General features: G+C 40.8%; 1 long non-coding RNA gene across 1 annotated transcript; it reads right to left on the minus strand.

Moving 5' to 3' along the window:
• Positions 1-3,426: 3,426 nt before the first annotated feature.
• On the minus strand, positions 3,427-14,373 carry LOC145660298 (uncharacterized). The gene is made up of 3 exons (XR_014126546.1): positions 14,300-14,373; positions 13,945-14,007; positions 3,427-3,474 (listed from the first exon to the last, which is right to left on the minus strand). It is a non-coding gene; the product is annotated as an uncharacterized LOC145660298 (long non-coding RNA).
• Positions 14,374-18,381: the final 4,008 nt, after the last annotated feature.

Here is an 18,381-nt window from a genome sequence, read left to right on the forward strand (position 1 = left end):
TGACAACAAAAATTGGCCTTGAACCTGAGAATTTGTGACCACAAAACTTAGCCTTTATTATTACATATATACTTTTGTATATGCATTTAATGGTATGAAGTTTTGTAGCACCGAAGCACACAATGTTTGCATATATTTCTACTAGACCAATAAGAACGCATTTAAGAGAAGGTAACGCCCTTTGGAATTGAGGCCGAACAAACGGGGAAACCAAGAATGAAACTGCTGCGTACACTTACTGTTATCTTTATGTGTCAGTAGGGGGCAGTATTGTTCGTATCGCTTGGGCGAAAACCGAGTAAAGCTGGGTTCCAAATTAAACTCCAACACGTGTCCGTCGTGTTATTGAAAGTAGGCGCTATATGTTGTCTTTTTGAAATGTTACGTTAGTGCAGACATAACATAATGGACGACTAGGCATGTGATTTTGCTCCGGACATATTCGCGTTCATACACGGACTCAGGAGGTGGGTGATGAGAAGATTGTGGGAGCACTGCGATTTTGGCGGTGATAGACGGGGATAGACTTGGCGGGGGTAGACTTGTCAAAACCGCTTGGTCGGGCTGACGTAAAGCTGTGTTATTTTCGTCGAGCAAGGGCATAACTAATAATTATGACTAAATAAATGCAATCCGTGTGCAAAATCGAATCAAAGTGATGACTTTTGGTACAAAGTTAATGTATGCGGGAAGCGCGTTTGCAGAGGTAAAAAAAACCCCCCCAAAAACGGTCAGTGGCGTAATGCAGCGGTTTCGTTATTTCAGCTGACACTGCCCCCCAGAAGCCGTCGATATAAAGGTGAAACTTTACGTCGTTAAGGGTGATTATCCACCACTGTTTCATAGAGTGGCTACACAAAATCAGACCGGAAAGATTAGGGCAGTACGTATGAACACGTTGGATTATGTATGTAAGGAACATGCTGCTGTTTTCTCTAAGGAGCTTGGAGTTGTGAAATGCACTGAGGCAGGTGTGTCACTGAAGTCTGAGCACAAACCCAAGTTTTTACAGCCCAGAATGGTCCCAAATGCAGTGTCCAAGGGTTAATGCTGAATGAAAACGCCTCACGGACATAGGAGTGTTGCCACAGTACAGTATTGATTGGGCCACTGCTGTCGTCCCAGAACTAAAGGAAACTGGAGCAGTGCCTTTCCTCCAAGTTGAACATTACCCAATTCTGCAGATTGAAGATCTCAGCGGTTCAGCAAGATAGATCTGTCCTATGCCTATCTGCAGATGAAAGTTGACAAACATTCGCAAAAGCTCCTAACAATTACCATGTAGAATAGCCTCTTTTGTTATAATTGCCTTCCTTTTGGTATTGCCTGAGCTCTAGACATCTTTCAGAAGGCCATGGACCAGATACTGCAAGGGATACATGATGTCCACTACAATCTGGGTGATTTTCTGGTAATGAGGCGCACCGATACTGAACATCTTGAGCATTTGGATGCAGTTCTTGGATGTCTGCAGGACTTTGGCTTGCGGGTTGAGAAGGGAATGTGTGAACTCTTCAGAGACTATCTGGAGTACTTGGGACACATAATTGATGTTGCAGGGTTGCACAGATTTCCAGAGAAAGTTGCTGAGGCGCCAGCTCCATCCAACCTGACCCAGTTAAGATTGTTTTTTGAGTTTGATCAAATATTATGGCCCATTCATTCTCAATCTGACAACGGTGGCTTTGGTCTACAGAATATGAATCTGCAATCAGGAGGCAAAGGAACAGCTTGCCACACAACGTACGGACACATCATGACCCTCGAAGCAGTATCCGGTCGGCATGTGATGCATCGCCGTCCGGCATTGGTGCGGTCATCTCTCATGTGCTTCCCAATGGTGAAGAGAGGCCAGGAGCTTTTGCATAGTTCACAAATTGAGCCTCACCTTAGCAATCATATTTGAAGTAATAAGTTCCACCAATATCTCTATGGGCGAAAGCTCACACTCCTCACTGATCTTTGCCCCCTGAACACAATCTTTGGTGCACAGAAAGTGGTTACTTCTATGGCAGCAGCACGCATGCAGAGGTGGGATTTAGTCCATTACTCCATTGAGTACAAGAAAGCAGCACACCATGTTAACGCTGATGGTCTCTTGCGGCTGATGTTATGAGTGCAACGCGAAGACAAGGCAAATGGAAACACTTCCAGTCAACTCCAGTGACATTCATTGCAAAAGGCAGAGCACAGGCAGATCCTACCTTATCAGCAGTCTTGAGACTGATCATGCAGGGGGACAGAGCACTGAGTAAGCTGAATGTCAGTGGGCTATTCCTTAACAGGTGTCTGTGCATCAAGTAGACTTGATGTGAGGGAGGAGAGGCATTGTCTTTCCTAAACTGCGCTGGAGGGTCCCGGAAGAGTTACACACTGGCCATCCTGGTGTGGTCAGAATGAGGAATATATTGTCTTTTTGAAACGTTATGCTGTTTGTTAGGCATAACCACAGTGATGATGCCCTCTACTGTGGTGGTAGCACTGCTGCTTGTGGGTAGATTTTGTGCTAATTCAGTACTTTTTGTCTGACTGTATGGATGCTGCTCTTATACTAGGTTTTTAGGTAAAGGTTTAAGCTTATTAGTGGCAGTTCTGCATGTTAACTGTTCAGTTCAAGCTTGTACACATTGTATACAAAATAAACGTCTTGTTTTTGAAGATGCAAAAGTAAAAACAAAAAGGGTTTTTTCATGGTGTTTTCTCTCAACCAAAAAAAGAGAAAACCCACAAAACAAAACACATGAACGCATACCATGTCGTAATTACGACCTCCAAACTAGTAAGTAGGAATTTCCGAGGAAGACTTGAATGCAGTATCAGTTACTGAAACTCAGTGGTTACTTCAGAAGCCTGACTACTGAGCTTACACAATGAGATTTATGTATTAGGAAGAGGAAGAAATTACATGTTTGAAACATGGTGAAGCCATGGTTAAAAATACATAAATGAATAATTAATAATTCAAAATAAAATATTTGAAGGAATTCAGTTATGGATTTTCAGTTTGTCTGTTTGTCTAATTCAAACAAAACCCTGCTGTGAAGGAATATACACATTCCAAAACATTATTCCAGTAAGATCAAAAAGCCAGACTTAGTAAATAAAGCACAAGTGTAATGTGCTTATATAAACACATTGTGTGTGTGTGTGTTAGAGAGATAGACACACTAGACAAGTGTTTACAAGCAGCACAGGCTAAGTCTCAGCTGAGACTGGTCAATTTTAATAATTCCAGTTCTTCTATTGTTTAGAAATTAGAAATGTAGAAGAATGTATATGTGTGTTTGTTGGTCAGTGTGTGTGTACGCATGTGTACCAGGGATATGAGAGAAACCGCACAAAGTATATCTTAAGGAAGTCTTTGTACTTGCTCATTTGTGTTTGCTAAAATGTAGAAATCAAAAGCAAGAACTGGCGAGTGTCTTACGGTCGGTTGATAAGACTGAACTTGCTTAGATCGTTGTCAGAGAGGTTCTGTGAAAACAAAAACAGGAGAGATTAAACAGGCAACCACATGCCTCTAGAACATGGTGTCAGTACATGGCGTGTCTTCATATTTTGGATTATCCCTGATCATCCTTTATCTTGACATTATTATCAAGGCAATAAAACATGTTAGAACATAACCTTGCAAAGTGCCCCCCCCCCCCCTTTTTTTTAATTGACAGTACAGATGTATTAGCCAATTTCAACACTAGATGGAGATATTTTACAGGTTTAAAAAGGCTTAACACTGAACAGAAATGATGGGACTCATGTGGTCCTAGAACATTCTGTAAGCAGCAGATTTGGAATACATTTTAACTCCCCCAGTTTATTACCCCCCAGATAATTCACTTTTTAGAAGCGCAACCTCAGATCCCCATGTAACCTTACAATTCTGGAACATTATACCCTCAGACCATGGTGAGTTTTAATAAATGATCAGTGATGTCTTTAAAGGAAGTCAAACATTCTCATTCCAAGGGCAAAAAGCATCTAAAAAAATCTGATCACAGATGTTCCAGGCTTGGTTCTCATTTATTTTTGTATGTCTGAGACCTTCCTCATGCAGTTTCTTTTTACTTTAACCCTTGCTATCCTCAGTGGCAGGAGTGCAGAGCCTCAACCATCCTATTGCACCACATCTGCCTCTAATGTTTAGATGTTATCAGAGACACTGATCAGCTGCTTCAGCTATGCCAGTTTATGGTTAAAATGGCATTGTGTGAGTATGTAGATTCTAAGTCCTACCATGGAGATGTATGTGCCACACACAGCAGTGGATTTTGGTTTTATGTATAATGGCATCACATTTTGTTCCTCTACTGAAAGTCTAATATTTCCATAGACAGCTTTCATTTTTCATGATATTTGCAAAAACTCCCACACCCACAGAGTAACACACACAAAGTAACAGTTTTCCTCTTAAATACTCTATGGTTAAGGTACTGATTAACCCGTAGAGGCATTTACTCTAAGTGGGTTAATCAGTACCTTTGTCTGAGTATTTGTCTGTTAGCATTCAGTCAGGAGGTATCCTCATTTTGCATAACTGAGGGGAGGGAGCAGTGGTGTGTGGACTGCAGAACCAGTGTGAATGGAGACCATATTGTCTTATCTTTTCTAGAATTAGGAGTAAGGTACCAATAGACACCTTCAATAGTCCAGCTGAGCCAGCCAAATGGCTTGACCCCCAAAGTGGCAAGTGTCATTTTGATGGAGATGTTACAATAACTAAGTCTGTGTTGAATAAGTTTAGCCAGAAGTGGGACACACTGATGCAGTGGTTTTGCACCTGTTCATCCTCTCTCTCGCTCTCTCTACAGACAGGCAGAGAGCAAGGCAAATCTCCCACAGCTGACTAAAAATCAAGCTTAGCCTTTTGACACGGAATGAAAAATCAAATATATCACCGGGGCACCTGCTTAGATGCTGCAGAGCAGAGTGAATTATTTATGTGGCGTTTCTCCAGGAGCTGAAGTGAGAGACGAGGCACCTCCATGGCCTAGAAGCCTAGTCGCATATTAAAGAGGAGATGTTGCCTATACGCAGGGCGCCAGAGACCTCACAGCCCCATGCTGGGCATGCAGGCTGCTCCAGCAACAGGTACCAAAGGCATCAACAACTTAGCTGAAAAAATCTGAGTGAACGCATCGACTTTGACCCAACATCCCTGCCGAAAGGAACGCAGGCCTGCCCAGCAAGAGAGGAAGAGCTTGAGAAGTCCCACCGGTGAAAACTGGATAGGAAAGCCCCCCCCTCCACATCCTGTATGTGTGTGTTATGATGTCTTACTTCACCTTCCAGCACCATATGTTTGGCATGGCACTCTGGACTGAGAGCAATATAGCAATACTATGCAACTCTGTTAGGGTGTTTCATGTTTCAGTTGGTTCTTGCAAATGGCTTGGCTCCAAATGAGTCCATAAGGATTCACTTTCTGCCTACACTCACCTAGTTCCAGCAAATGTTATTATCTACTGACTCATTTGCTAGACACCCCAGAACAGGAGCAGATGGTTAAATGCATAAACAGCACTTGAATATGCAAACTCATTAATCGCATACTTTGAGCACCCAATCCAAATGACAGTGAGGATACGATTAGAGAACACATAGCGATGATCTAATCTGCTGCTCACCACTGATACGTGTTGTTGAGCATTCTTTATGAAGAACTATTATTTCAAGCCCCGTCTTTGATTATTATTAGCAGATAAAAAACTAGTGTCTACAGTGTTAGCCACACAAATGCAACATGAGGCATACACACAGCTCCACTGCACCCACACCCCAGTGCACTCCAACACACTGATTGGTTTTTATAGCTATGTGTGAGGGAAAATATGATAAAAAATTCAGAAATGGAGGGAATTCACACATGCGTAAGCGAACACCTTGAGTCACTGTTGGTCTGATCTTCCTGTTTTTGTGATTTATGATTTATGTGTGCTTGTATTTCATTCACATATAAAAGGTAACCTGATGAAACTTTTATTACCCTGATCTATATACACAATGTTTAGGTGGATCTTACTTAGGAATGAGGTAACTGAGATCACTAATAACTAAAAAGTTATTTCTGATTACTAAAAGAGCATTTCTAATGTAACACACACACCTTTACAGATGTTTGTGTTTTTCTGAAGCCTCTTCATAGATTGCATTTGATATTGCAATATAAACAGTAGAACTTACATCAGAGAAGATGATAGCATGATAGATAACCTGCTTGAGATTAAAATGATTTGTGATTACTAATTCAGAAACTCCAAGGGAAATGCCAACAGCACTGATAGTGCGGCAGGGGGAGAATTACGAATGTGGTACTAGTTATTTTCCATTGCTCTTTCCACAGCATATATACATTTTTTGCATTTGCAATTATTTGAGGTTTAACAATGGGCTGTTCTTTTAATGCCATTTAATGAGAGCCAGACATAAATGAGAACCTCAGATTCTGATATACACAAAACACCCTGTACTCAAACATTTATGCTTGTCTATGAGGCTGTGCAGAAATCCACATTCATTTTCAAGGTGTCAGGTTCTGTGGAACTGCAGTCACAGCTACACAGTCTAAATGTGGAGAAATTGTACATTTACATATTTACACAAGTAAATATTCCCAGCTGTTCTGACAAAGGCCCTTAACAGCAATAAGCAGATAAGCTTAACCCTCACACAGTAAGGGAGAAAACCACCAACTCAAACAGTGAGGCATAAAAGCATCCGTCTTAAACAGTAAAGCATAACATCCACAGAAAGCCCCAGAAGAAATGGCCAGGTGTCACCTCAGGAACACGTGACCTGGGCTCAAGCTTCCACTCCCAGAAAGACTGCTCTCTGCTGAGTAGAACACAAACCCTTGCTTGACATTTACACAGTGTTCCATGGATAATCAATCATAGTGGCGCTTTTGGGGTGACAAGGCCATGCTGTGTGCCAGAAAAACAAAGTTTAACAGGATGAAATGTAGCGAGTCTCCACTGAAGGGAAAAAAAAAAGAAAGATGTGTAAAGTAAGCAAGGTTGATCTGTTACTTTTAGTCTGGGAAATGAATTAATGTGGTCAGCTGCATCACTAAAAAGAAAGGAGTGCATTGGGTGCATTGAGTAATGTAAAGTTAATGCACGTCAAAAATATTTTCAGCCAGTTGACAAGTTTAGAAGCATTTATCTATTACATTTTTGATGGACACTTTATTTGTTCCCTTGGGGAAATTGGTTTGCTGCACAATCACAAAGCATTTCATCACAATCTGACAGGGTCACCAACAGACAAAATTTTACATATAACCATGCATCATCACAAGTCACCAATGACACACACATAGCCATACACATGACACGCACCTCGCCAAAAGCAGGCGAGACCAGCTGGACAGCCTTATTATTATATACATTCCCTAATACATAATGGCTTGGGGAGCAAATGAAATGTATTTTTTTGTGAATATGATATGGTCTCAATAGAGGGCAACAAAAATGTGCCCCAGATGTAAAGAATTCAAATGAGGTGTGTGTGAGTGAGTGAGTGTGTGTATGTATGTGTGTGTGTGTCTGTGTGTGTGTGTGTGTGTGTGTGTGTGTGTGTGTGTGGGGTGTGTGTATGTGTGTGTGTGTGTGTGTGTGTGTGTATGTGTGTGTGTGTGTGAGGTGTGTGTGTGTGTGTATGTGTGTGTGTGTATGTGTGTGTGTGTGTGTGTGTGTGTGTGTGTGTGTGTGTGTATGTGTGTGTGTGTAGGGGGGGGGGGTTGGCTCTTGTCACCAATAATGTTGTTTGCCTTATTCATCACTCTATGATACTCTATATCATTACGTTTCTAAATAATACAGTTTAAAGGATAAAGTTAAAAAAAAGTTAAAAGATAAAGTTAAAACAAATACACATGTAGCAAATATTGCATTTATTCTCTTTATTATGGTGATCAAAAATATTGTTGTACATAGAGTTTAATGCTATACTACTGAAGCCATGCAATCACAAAACTCACTCTTGTAATGCTGTGAGAGAAGCAGGCTGCATGTGTGAATGTTTCAACAGTTTATACGCAGGGTGTGATCAAAGGCAGGGCTATAAATTAAACAGGACCAAGCAACCAAAACAAAAGCACCATGGGAACTGTGATACGAGAGTGGGTAATCGTGACAAAAATGACAAAAATATACATGAAAAAAAGTTTGTATAGCAATGGGCATGAAGACCAGCATCTAATAAATGAATTTAAAATAAAATGTAATAGTATAAATTGTAATGTATACATTTTTTTTTCTAGTACGTGCTACGTGCATTTGATGAAAGCATTAACATGCCTATGGTATATTTTAAGTAAGAACATAAATCTGTTAGTGTATTTAAAACATAGATTTCATTATATTTGAGATATATTTAAGTACTTTTTCACTTCTAGGCAGAAACTGAATTGCAGTTAGATAAAGACAAGAAAGTCCTCCCACATGAGGAAAAAAAAAGATTTTTAATGGCATAAAAATCTGTGCAGAATCTCTCAGAGGTTCTGTGGCTGTACCCACAACAAAGAGTTCAGTGAAAACCCACTAATGAAACAGAGCTCAAAGAGACCTGGAAGAAGGTGTCATCCAGAATTTGTCCATGATGAAGTGAGAGACTAGTAAGAAACTATAGGTGCAACCAGCACAGTCCTAGCCAGACGCTGAGTAAAGAGGGTAATTACGGTCTCACATTCAGTTTTGGGTGTTATATGACTTGAAGTAGGCTAATTAATCAGTTAAAGATTAACTTTGTGGTGGACAGTCAGTCAGGTTCACAAATACGCAGATAGATTTCAAATTTGGGCAAGTGCTTTTCCAGATCCTGACTTGACGTATGCAAGTCGAGAGGCTTACGTACATACGTAAGTGATTCACATTTCACGCTCGCTTTGTCTCTTTGCTTGGCACATAGACATTAGGAACAAGTTGACTGGATGAGAGCGGGTAAAATGTGACGCCACTATGTGTCTGCCGCCCTCTAGCGGCTGGCTGCAGTACAACATGTAACCCTGGCCATTCCCTCGTAAGTGAATGGTCCAGACAACAAACTTTCATCTCGAATCACACATCTAATAATTATTTTAGGCAGTTGTGTTCTGTCAGTTCTGTAAGGTCCCCCAGTTTGTATCTTTCCCAATCTTTTTCTTTACAATGAACGAATTTTATATAAGCTATTTATTGATGATGAACAATATTTTACTTAAAGAAGTCAGGTGAGATGATTGACAACGAATGGTTGTGTTGATTGCCTTGTTAGATTGTTAGTTTGCTACCTTTTAGTTAGCCTGCTGCCTAACCAGCTGTTTGGATTGAGTATTAAAATATTGTTCATCATTAAATAAAATAATGTGAACAATATCCTGTAATTAGCTAAAAGAAAAATAATGCTTGCCTCTCAACACTCTGTTCGTCAGTTAACCTTTTGCGCCATACCTCTTTCAGGACTACAAGATCTGCCCTGCTGCCCCCTGGATGTACTGGGCCACAACTGGAGAAAACTATGAACTGCAGAGAGATGATGGAGAAAATGTAGAACTTTGCTAATGCCAATCTCTCCTTTCCAAGTTCTCAATGTGAGTAACAGCTGCAAAATCATCCTACTACAGTGGAGAAATAGAATGATCAGCGTCTGATCCACGCATGCTCTTCAGCATTTTCTCAACCCCTCCCTCCCACTCCTTCCTCTTCTCCTACCTCAGATGATTTCATCACCTTTGAGGGGAGAATCTGCCAGAGTGCTTTTCCTGTTTCCTCTCCTCCCACCAGTCATCATTCCTCTACATTTAAATCTCTGACTTGGTTTTCTTCTCACTCCACAGACGAGATCCTTCAACCTCTGAAATCCAACACTCTGACTACCTGTCTGATGGATCCCATTCCTTTCACATTGTTCCAGACAGTCTCAAATAGATCTGCATCCATTCATCACTACCATCACCAACAGCTCCTTATCCTCAGAACTCATGCCTACTGCTTTCAAGGTACCAATTCAAGGTACTCAAGCCTACTGTTACTGCTACTGTGACTGATTTTGAATCAGTTGTCTTTTGTTTTCACCCAGTACCAGCTCCAGGATTCCAACCGGTCTGGCTTCAAACCAGTAATCCACAGAAACTGCCCTCATAGCAGCTTCATGCTGTCAGAGCAGTTGAACTTTCACCTTATCCTCACCTTATCTCAATGTCTCCTTCTAGAACTCCCTGGTCGCTCTAAGCTGCACACAGCCTTGGTGTAACTTCGGATCACCAGTTATTGCTCTCGACTTATGTTTCAAACCTGACTTGGTCATGCAGGTTTCTCCTCTAAAACTTGCAAAAGATTTGACCCTTTCTTTCTTGGGAGGCAACCCAGGAGCTTGTCCCTTGTCATCTCAAGGCTTGGCTACTGCAACTCACTACTTGCTACTTGCACCATCCTTCAATCGCCCATTTAGTAACCACAGGAACTATAGAATAACCTACCTGTTAATATTTGAGACTCAAACACTGTTTCAATATTTAAGGTTAGGTTGAAATCAACTGGTTTAGTCAGGCATTTTGTTAAATACCTGTCATCTTAGGTAAATGTGTTATGCTAAACTGGGATGTTGTGATGCTGTCACTTCACCTCTTTTTTGTCACTCAAGCTTGTGGCTGAGAGCAACAGAGCTCTGATTTCAGGGAGCCCTTATGTCTGTGTTACCTTCTGGCTCTATAGTTTTAGCTGTGCTAGGGTCAGAGTCCTTCTTTGCTCATTATATACCCCAATTTTATATACCATAGTATGTGAACATGCCTAATAATCTATCCTCTCTTTCTGCTGAGGTACATTTACTTCTGGTATCATGTTGTTGCTGAGCGTTGACCCATCTCGGTTGCTGTGGCTCCTCCCACCTCTCTAGCTACCCTCCCCTGCCCCGGGCAGCTGTTCCTGGATCATTCCTGCACCAGATGTGTTTCAGACACACCTACACTCATGAGCCCAGACCAGGACTTCCAGGAACCAAGAACAAACTTCTATTGTTAATTGTTCTTATTACGTATTTTGTTTTTTTTGTATATATTGCTCTTGCTGTGGTGTCCGGAGTCGAAGATGGGCCTCCTCTTTAACTTTTGGTTCCTTTCAAGGTTTCTTCTTCATGCTCTTAGGGTGTTTTTCCTTACCACTGTCATTTGCTCACTGGGTACTTGGACACAGACATCTGTAAAGCTTCTTTCTGACAACGGCTGTTGTTAAAAATGCTATATACATATATTTGGCTTTGACTTTGCATTGTATTATTGTGTTTCTTTGAGTAGCATGGTGGCTTGGTGGTTAGCATTCTTGCCTCTCAGCGCTAAGGTGTTGGTTTTGCTTTCATGCTCTCCCTGTGTCTGAAGGGGTTTCCTTCCACAGTCCAAAAACATGGAGGTTAGGTAAACTTGGTTACCCAAAAGAACTGTGATAGTGTGTGTGTATGAATGATTGTATGTCTGCATGCCAAGTGATGGATGATGCTCTGTTTTGGGTGTTATCCTCTCTTCCCTTCCTGCACCTGACGTAGTCCCCCAGGGGGCTGTGGTTTCCAGTTGAGGGTATGCTATGTACAATTGGCTGCTCCTTCTCACCGGGGTGTTTTTTGGATGATAAAGCTATGTGTTGATTGTAAAGGGTCCTTGTGATCTGAACAAAGGTGCCATATAAGTGTAAATTAATTAATTTGTTTCTTCTTCCCAGCTATCTGTGCTTATTTTTTTTTGGTATTGCACTGTTGGTACCTGCTATGATGCATTCTTTGAGTAGATTTTAAAACACTTTTCTAGGTCACTCTGGATAAAAACATCTGCTACTGTAAATGTAATGTAAATGTAACTGATTAGCTGTAGCAGAGGTGAGGTTTCAACTTTTGCAAAAAAGAGTCTTGACAGAATTATGTTTTTCTTTAACCAAAGACAAAAGGTCAGGAAATTGGGGAAAGCACTGAATGCACAATCATGCTCTGTCATTGAAAATAAAAAAAGTTCCAATTGAGTATGCATAAAGAAAGTTAAAATTAATCAGACCTGAATCTTTTTTCATGTTTGTTACGGGCATGATTGTAAATGAAACCAAGACTCCATAGCATCTGCGAGAAATAATGCAGTATACGACTTCCTGATGTCATTAATTAAGCAAAGCGCTCCATTCTCAGATGGATACAAGCGACTGAACTGTAGATATGGGAAGCTGTTTAAGCCTAATCTTTAAGGCCCAAACATTGCTATATATGGATGCATATATGGATATATTGGGAGCTATTATTTGTAAATGGGTTCCATTTACTAACAAAGCATGCGAGGTCTTTAATACTATGCTACTTCATAGTTACTAAACTACGTTACTATGCTTTTGAAGTTGCAACCTTTTAAAAATCTAGCATGCTTTATTTGCAAATGGAACCCACAATAGCACTGATGCTTTGTGTAGTAACATGCTGCAATGCATTGAATGCATACAGCAAGACCCAAGTGAGGGGAGGTATTGTAGCGAGCTTGATGAATGCTTCATTACACTTGGGTTCCTCTTGTCTAAAACTACAGAGAGCAGTAAATAGAAGAAATGTCATCGCTTGCTGTAGTGCATACAACCACTGAATCATGAAGCAGCCCCCATTCCTGGTTGTAGAGGGAACCAGGAGAACACAGCGCTCATGGTTCCCAGAACCATCAAGCATGACTTCTGCCTAGATGAAAACAGTGACGTATGGACTCTAAAACAGAAACTCACTAACTTCAGCTTCATCCCAGAGAGCCACAGACAAGATTTACTTTCGCAAAACAGATCAATTAATAAAATAAAAATAAACACGGATTACGCATAGGTTCAGAACTTGTAACCTTTATGTCTTGTTTTGTATTTAAAATTCAAAGTTTCAAAATTCAAATTAAAAGCTCTCCCTCTGAGATATTACACATCTCAGAAATTCCTCATGAGATCCAAATGAACGTATAATCCAGGATGTGCTTTTGCAGTAACCTAAATTAAAATGTAGTTACTGAAACCAAGAGTCTGTAACACATGGAAAACAGATGTAAACCTTTTTTCTAGGTCATACTTCCTTCTCTGGTAAGAAGACTAGAGCTCAATGTGGGTGACTGACCAGTAGACTAACTGATTTGATCTTAATGAATAACTTGGTATATTAGACAAGAATGTGACAAAATTCTGTACTAATTTGAATTCAAAATTCCATATTTTGCACATTTCCTATCAGAGGAAGTGAGTTAACTGTTTCATATACTACTGTAAATCTAGCTGTCCATAATTGGCTCTCAGTGAAGTTTCAGCAAGTAAACGTCTTTATTTTGTCGTAGAGTGTCTACCCCTGAACATATAGGGAACTGAAGAGATGGTATGCATGACTACTAGTTACCAGTTTAATCAACCATCAGAACAAAAGGAAGAAAAAGTGACAAACCTTTACACTTTTGTTACCATGACAACACTGCCAACAATACAACCAACTTGAATATGTTTTATCTATTAATTTAAAATGACTGGGTGCAAGGTTTTGCCATTTTCAATGAAACACAATTACTCCTCATAGAGGAAATGTAGTGGAGGAATTTGTTCTTCAGAATATAGTGGGGTTAGATAAGGTGTTGGAACGCTCTTAGAGATATTCAAGTAAAGCACTATCCCAGAGATCTTCAGGACTTGATTGTTTGGACAGATAATTCCATTGCAGTGGAACTTTGAGAAGGCAAAAATGTGCTAATAGGTGCTGCTTCTTCTCAATACCATACTGAAATTGTACTTGGTATAATGACACCGAATCTTGGTGTGTGTTGTCACATCAATGGAAAAAGCTACTTATGTAGCTTGACTTTTTCACTATTCCTTATAGCATATTACAGACCTAAGTTTTTCTTCTGTATAGATATTAAATGTAATGTAAACAACATAGATGATAATAATTTATCATCAGAAAGTCTATCTATGCAACACCTACCAGAAACCGTCGGCCATCAATCTGCGTTCGCTGAACTCTTAAGGCACACTCTTGCATGTTGTTCTGTGAGCAATACAGACAGTTACACTTCTGAATAAACCACACACAGCATGTTAAAATACATGTGCTGACAAACTATAAATATCCTGAACCCAGTACATGGATTCTTCACACATGAAGCTGAAATCTTTGTTTTTTTTGCTTCCTATCTTACTTTTTGTTTTGAAGATGATTTTGCACCTTCAAGACAACATATGAAAAAGCCTCCTTCCCTGCCTTCGCTTTGAACATCACTCCTAATGATTCATGAAAGGTTCACGTGAAGGCCTGCTGGTCTGGGTTTCGGCTTGCTTACCTGAGAGAGGTAGCTGGCTACCTGTGCTGGACTCCATTCCTCAACCTGGTCTCTGGTCAGCAGGCTCATCTTAGTCCCAGCTACCCCAATACAAACTGCACTGCTTTGAGAGGAACTAATAAACTAAAAAAGCTGTTATGTCATGGCCAGGTTTCACATAATGTGGGAAGTTCCTCCTGCCTCTCTGTCTCGCTGACCCTCTCTTTCACATACCTTATACAGGACACTATACATGCTGGTTACAAGTGTCTTATCTGGTTGGCTGACTCACTGTTGCCTCTTAATAACATTCAATAACACTTTGCTGTTTGGCTAGAGCCGTGAAAGCATTTCCAGCGGTTATTTTACGTGGGAATGAACAGAATGGAGCCTTTTAAAAGTGTGGATGACGTGAGAAAGGGAAGTGAAAGGTTTAGCATGTCTGTGAACATGACTCTCAAACCATTCGTTTCAAGCTTGGATGCAGAAGAAAGCTCTTAGAAGTTCATCAGGCAACAGCTTCAACACCACTGGGCTAAGATATACCATATCTAGTCATTTAACGTACACCTCTATATTGGTACTTTCATGTTGGATTAGGGCTGATTACTGTGTAATTTGTAAATGATAAGGTAACAGCAAGGGTGAGGTGACCCAGCAGGTGGGCAGGGACAGAAAAGCTCCCAGAACATACAGAGGGTATGCGTGTGATGTCACTGTTGATAAGCTTCACTGAGGTTTCGTCCAATACGTGGCAGCGAATGCCGAGGAATCACAAAAAGGGGAATCTTCGGAGTATGTTTATGCAGTTATACAGACCTCCAAAAGCTAAGAAAAGAGAAGTCAATGTTCGTTAGCACGACAAGCCCAGGTAGACAGCTATCTAGATTACAGACGAGGTTTTGAAGTTATAGTTGGAGTGGATAAACATTAAGATCACAATGATCACAACACATCCTGCCATGCAGTATGACCAGGTGTCAAGCCCTTTGTAGACTTTGTTTAGTGTATATCCCCGGCATTGAAATTGAAATCAGGTACAAAGCTATAAATGTTAGAAAACCCAATTACTGGCCACATGTAGATGTTCATGAATCACTTGTTCTTTGATCATTTGGATGGGTCACTCTCAAGTCCAACTGCCTATAATTTAAGCAGATAATCGCTTGTTTCGGTCCTGATTTCACCTTTTCTCCCAAATAAACATAGCCATGTTTCAGAATATTTTGCCACTCTGATATTTATTTTATCTACAAAATACCAGAATGAAGTTGCTGCAGATAGGAGAGGTACCAGATCTTGTTCCATCAGGATCCAGCCCAAATTAAGCACTGGGGATGGTGGACCACCGGACACGCTGTTTGATGGTGCTGGATATAGCAGTATATTGAGTGTTAGTTTATTTTAAAAGAACAGTAGTTGCTGACATTCCTCAAATTCACATTTGCATTTACATGTTCATATTTTCATTTCCATATTCACATTTGCATCTGCACTTATGTCTAGAGTGACTTGCAGTGCTTTGTTTACTGCATAGTGCTTGTCCTTATGCTAGTAAAACTGGGACAGAGTGCTAAGTATACCATTAAGCTGGAGCCCTGTCAGAGACGGAGTTAGTGTAGGACAATACCCATAACATAGTTCTTTACCTTCAATAGTAAGTTCACATTTAGAGATGGTACATGTTCCCTTTGAAGAGGTTGGTTTTCGAGACTCAGCTTCATGGACAGGCTGTTCCTGTGTAGCACATGGGTGTCAGTATACAGAGGAGTCTTGAGCCTTGTCATCTTTCTCTTTTGAGGGGTAGTGGATCAAGTTAAGCTGTACTTGAAGTGCAAAGGGTATATGGTGTGGGATTTGTCCAGTGCTTTCATATAGATGGAGGATAGTCACCTTTTGCCTTTGTAAGCAAGGATTAGAGTCTTACATCTGATTCTGAACACTATGTTTGAGTGATGTGGAATAACTTGGGAAGAATCATATTAATGTAGTGTAACTGCATTCTTAATTAGCTGTGAGGGCCTCATATACAGAGAGAGGAGCGAGTTGCAATAGTCTCGCCTTGAGATGACAATGGAAATGAAAACAAACTGAGTGGCTTCCCTGGAAAGAAATGTCCAAATCCTCCTGATGTTGTAGTACATTTGTACAGGAGAAACTTGCATGGGATAGCTGGTTGTCCAAGACCACACCCAAATTTTGTGCATTTACAGAGGGCATGATCAGGACATCCTTTTTTTTAAGGACATAAATCTGTGGTGTGGGCAGGTATCTCCAGGAATATGGAACAGCTCTGCCTTCCTCAGGTTTCACTTTAGGTGATGGGCTGCCATCCATGATGAGATGTCAGCTAGATGTGCTGAGATCCGAGATGAGATGTAAATGTTTGAGGGTGGGAAGCAGAGGAAGAGTTGAGTGTCCTCAGCATAACTGGTAGGAGAAGACATGTTTGCATATTACCTCACAGACAGACCAGGCAGCTAAAAGGTACAGTCTAACAGAGTCAATGCAAACAAACAAAAACCTACAGAAACACAAATGACAAAACAAAACACAGTTTCAAAAGGAACACAAGCATTTGGAATGATAAGAACATTGTATATAAATTTCAGCAATCATTGGTAATACATTACTTAACGGCATAATGAATTAGGTAGTGGCATATCAAATGTTTTAACAAAACAAAGGAACTTGTTCTGCCTTCAGAAATAGAGGTTAACCTAAGGTGATGTGTTTACGTGATGGAGGTTTTCTTTTGAACTGCAGGTGTAGAGGGGCTGGCCATTTGTCAGGCATGCTGGGTTTCTTTGGATGGAAGCCAAACCAGCACACAGATGAAGAACTGGGAGGAAGTGGGCAAACAATTGCACAAAACCAACAGTGTGGCACCAGTTAACCTCTCAGCATCATGCTAGTGAGAGTCTTAGCATCACTGTTTCAGACAAACACACACATACACACACAGAATTGAAGCATTCTGGTGCTCATCATTGTCAGCTCTTTTTGCTGAGACTAAGTAAAAGTGATCTACACAGATCCAATGTTCTTAAAATATTTCTTCAGACCAATTAAAGCCTTCACCTGATCTATGCTTGGAGATTTTTTTTTAAGCACAAGCGTGTGTAGAGCTGTTAATCGATATTTTATAATCCTGATCCTTGAGTAACCTTGTGCTGCACATTTTAATGGTTTTCCTGCTCCAACAAATGCATTCTGAATTTGTGAAGGCTTTGGTGATTATCTGAGCAGGAACAAAGAAAAGACTAGAATATGCAGTGCAGGAGTATGCCAGGTCCAGGCCGCTGCTGACGGCTCTAAGTAAGTCAGTAAGCTTGCTTAAATACCCTGTAAACCTTTTCCTGTAATTTGTTCAACAGAAAATCACTGACAGGTTTACTGAAATGCTTGTTAAAATGATGGCAAGTTCATGCCTTGGGAAAAGAAAGAATAAGACAGAGAAGACAGGGAAGAGAATGGAGGAGGAGAAGTGCCCAAAGCTGAAACATGCAAGTGTGAAAACTGCAAAACCGTAGGGAGTGTGGGAAGACCCTGGCCCACAATCCCTACATATGCCGCTTTGTGGCTACTGAGCATCTAATGAAGCCTCTGTCTTCACTGACACACTCATTAAGTGGCTGGAGCAGATGGGCAACTAGCGGGAAGAGGATGGTGTGCTGGGCTGCATATGGCCGGCATGTGGGTGGAACCTGCTGGACATCACTGGACAGCTGCGGTGGTCCATAATGGTGATGAGTTACCCTCAACTGGACAGCTGCAGTGGTCCATAATGGTGATGAGTTACCCTCAACTGCCTGAAGGAACATGTATGGAACAAGAACTCAGACGAGCCCTCTGTGACTAGCCTTTATTATAGACAGCTGTGAAGAAGAGGAATTGCAGTTTCACTTTCACTAGTCAGGTTTATCTTTTATATTTTTCATTCGATAACAGATACTGTTGTGCTGCGCATTCGCACTTTGCAGTGCTGTGTACTGTGATGCTGTACTGTTGTTGTGTTGTGCCATGGACCAGAAGAAAAGACATCTTATTCCAATGTATACTGAGTATGTGGAGGAATAATAACAAAACATACTCACCACCTT

Source organism: Electrophorus electricus, chromosome 12 (assembly GCF_041902795.1).
Source record: "Electrophorus electricus isolate QZ-2024a chromosome 12, ASM4190279v1, whole genome shotgun sequence".
NCBI lineage: Eukaryota > Metazoa > Chordata > Actinopteri > Gymnotiformes > Gymnotidae > Electrophorus > Electrophorus electricus.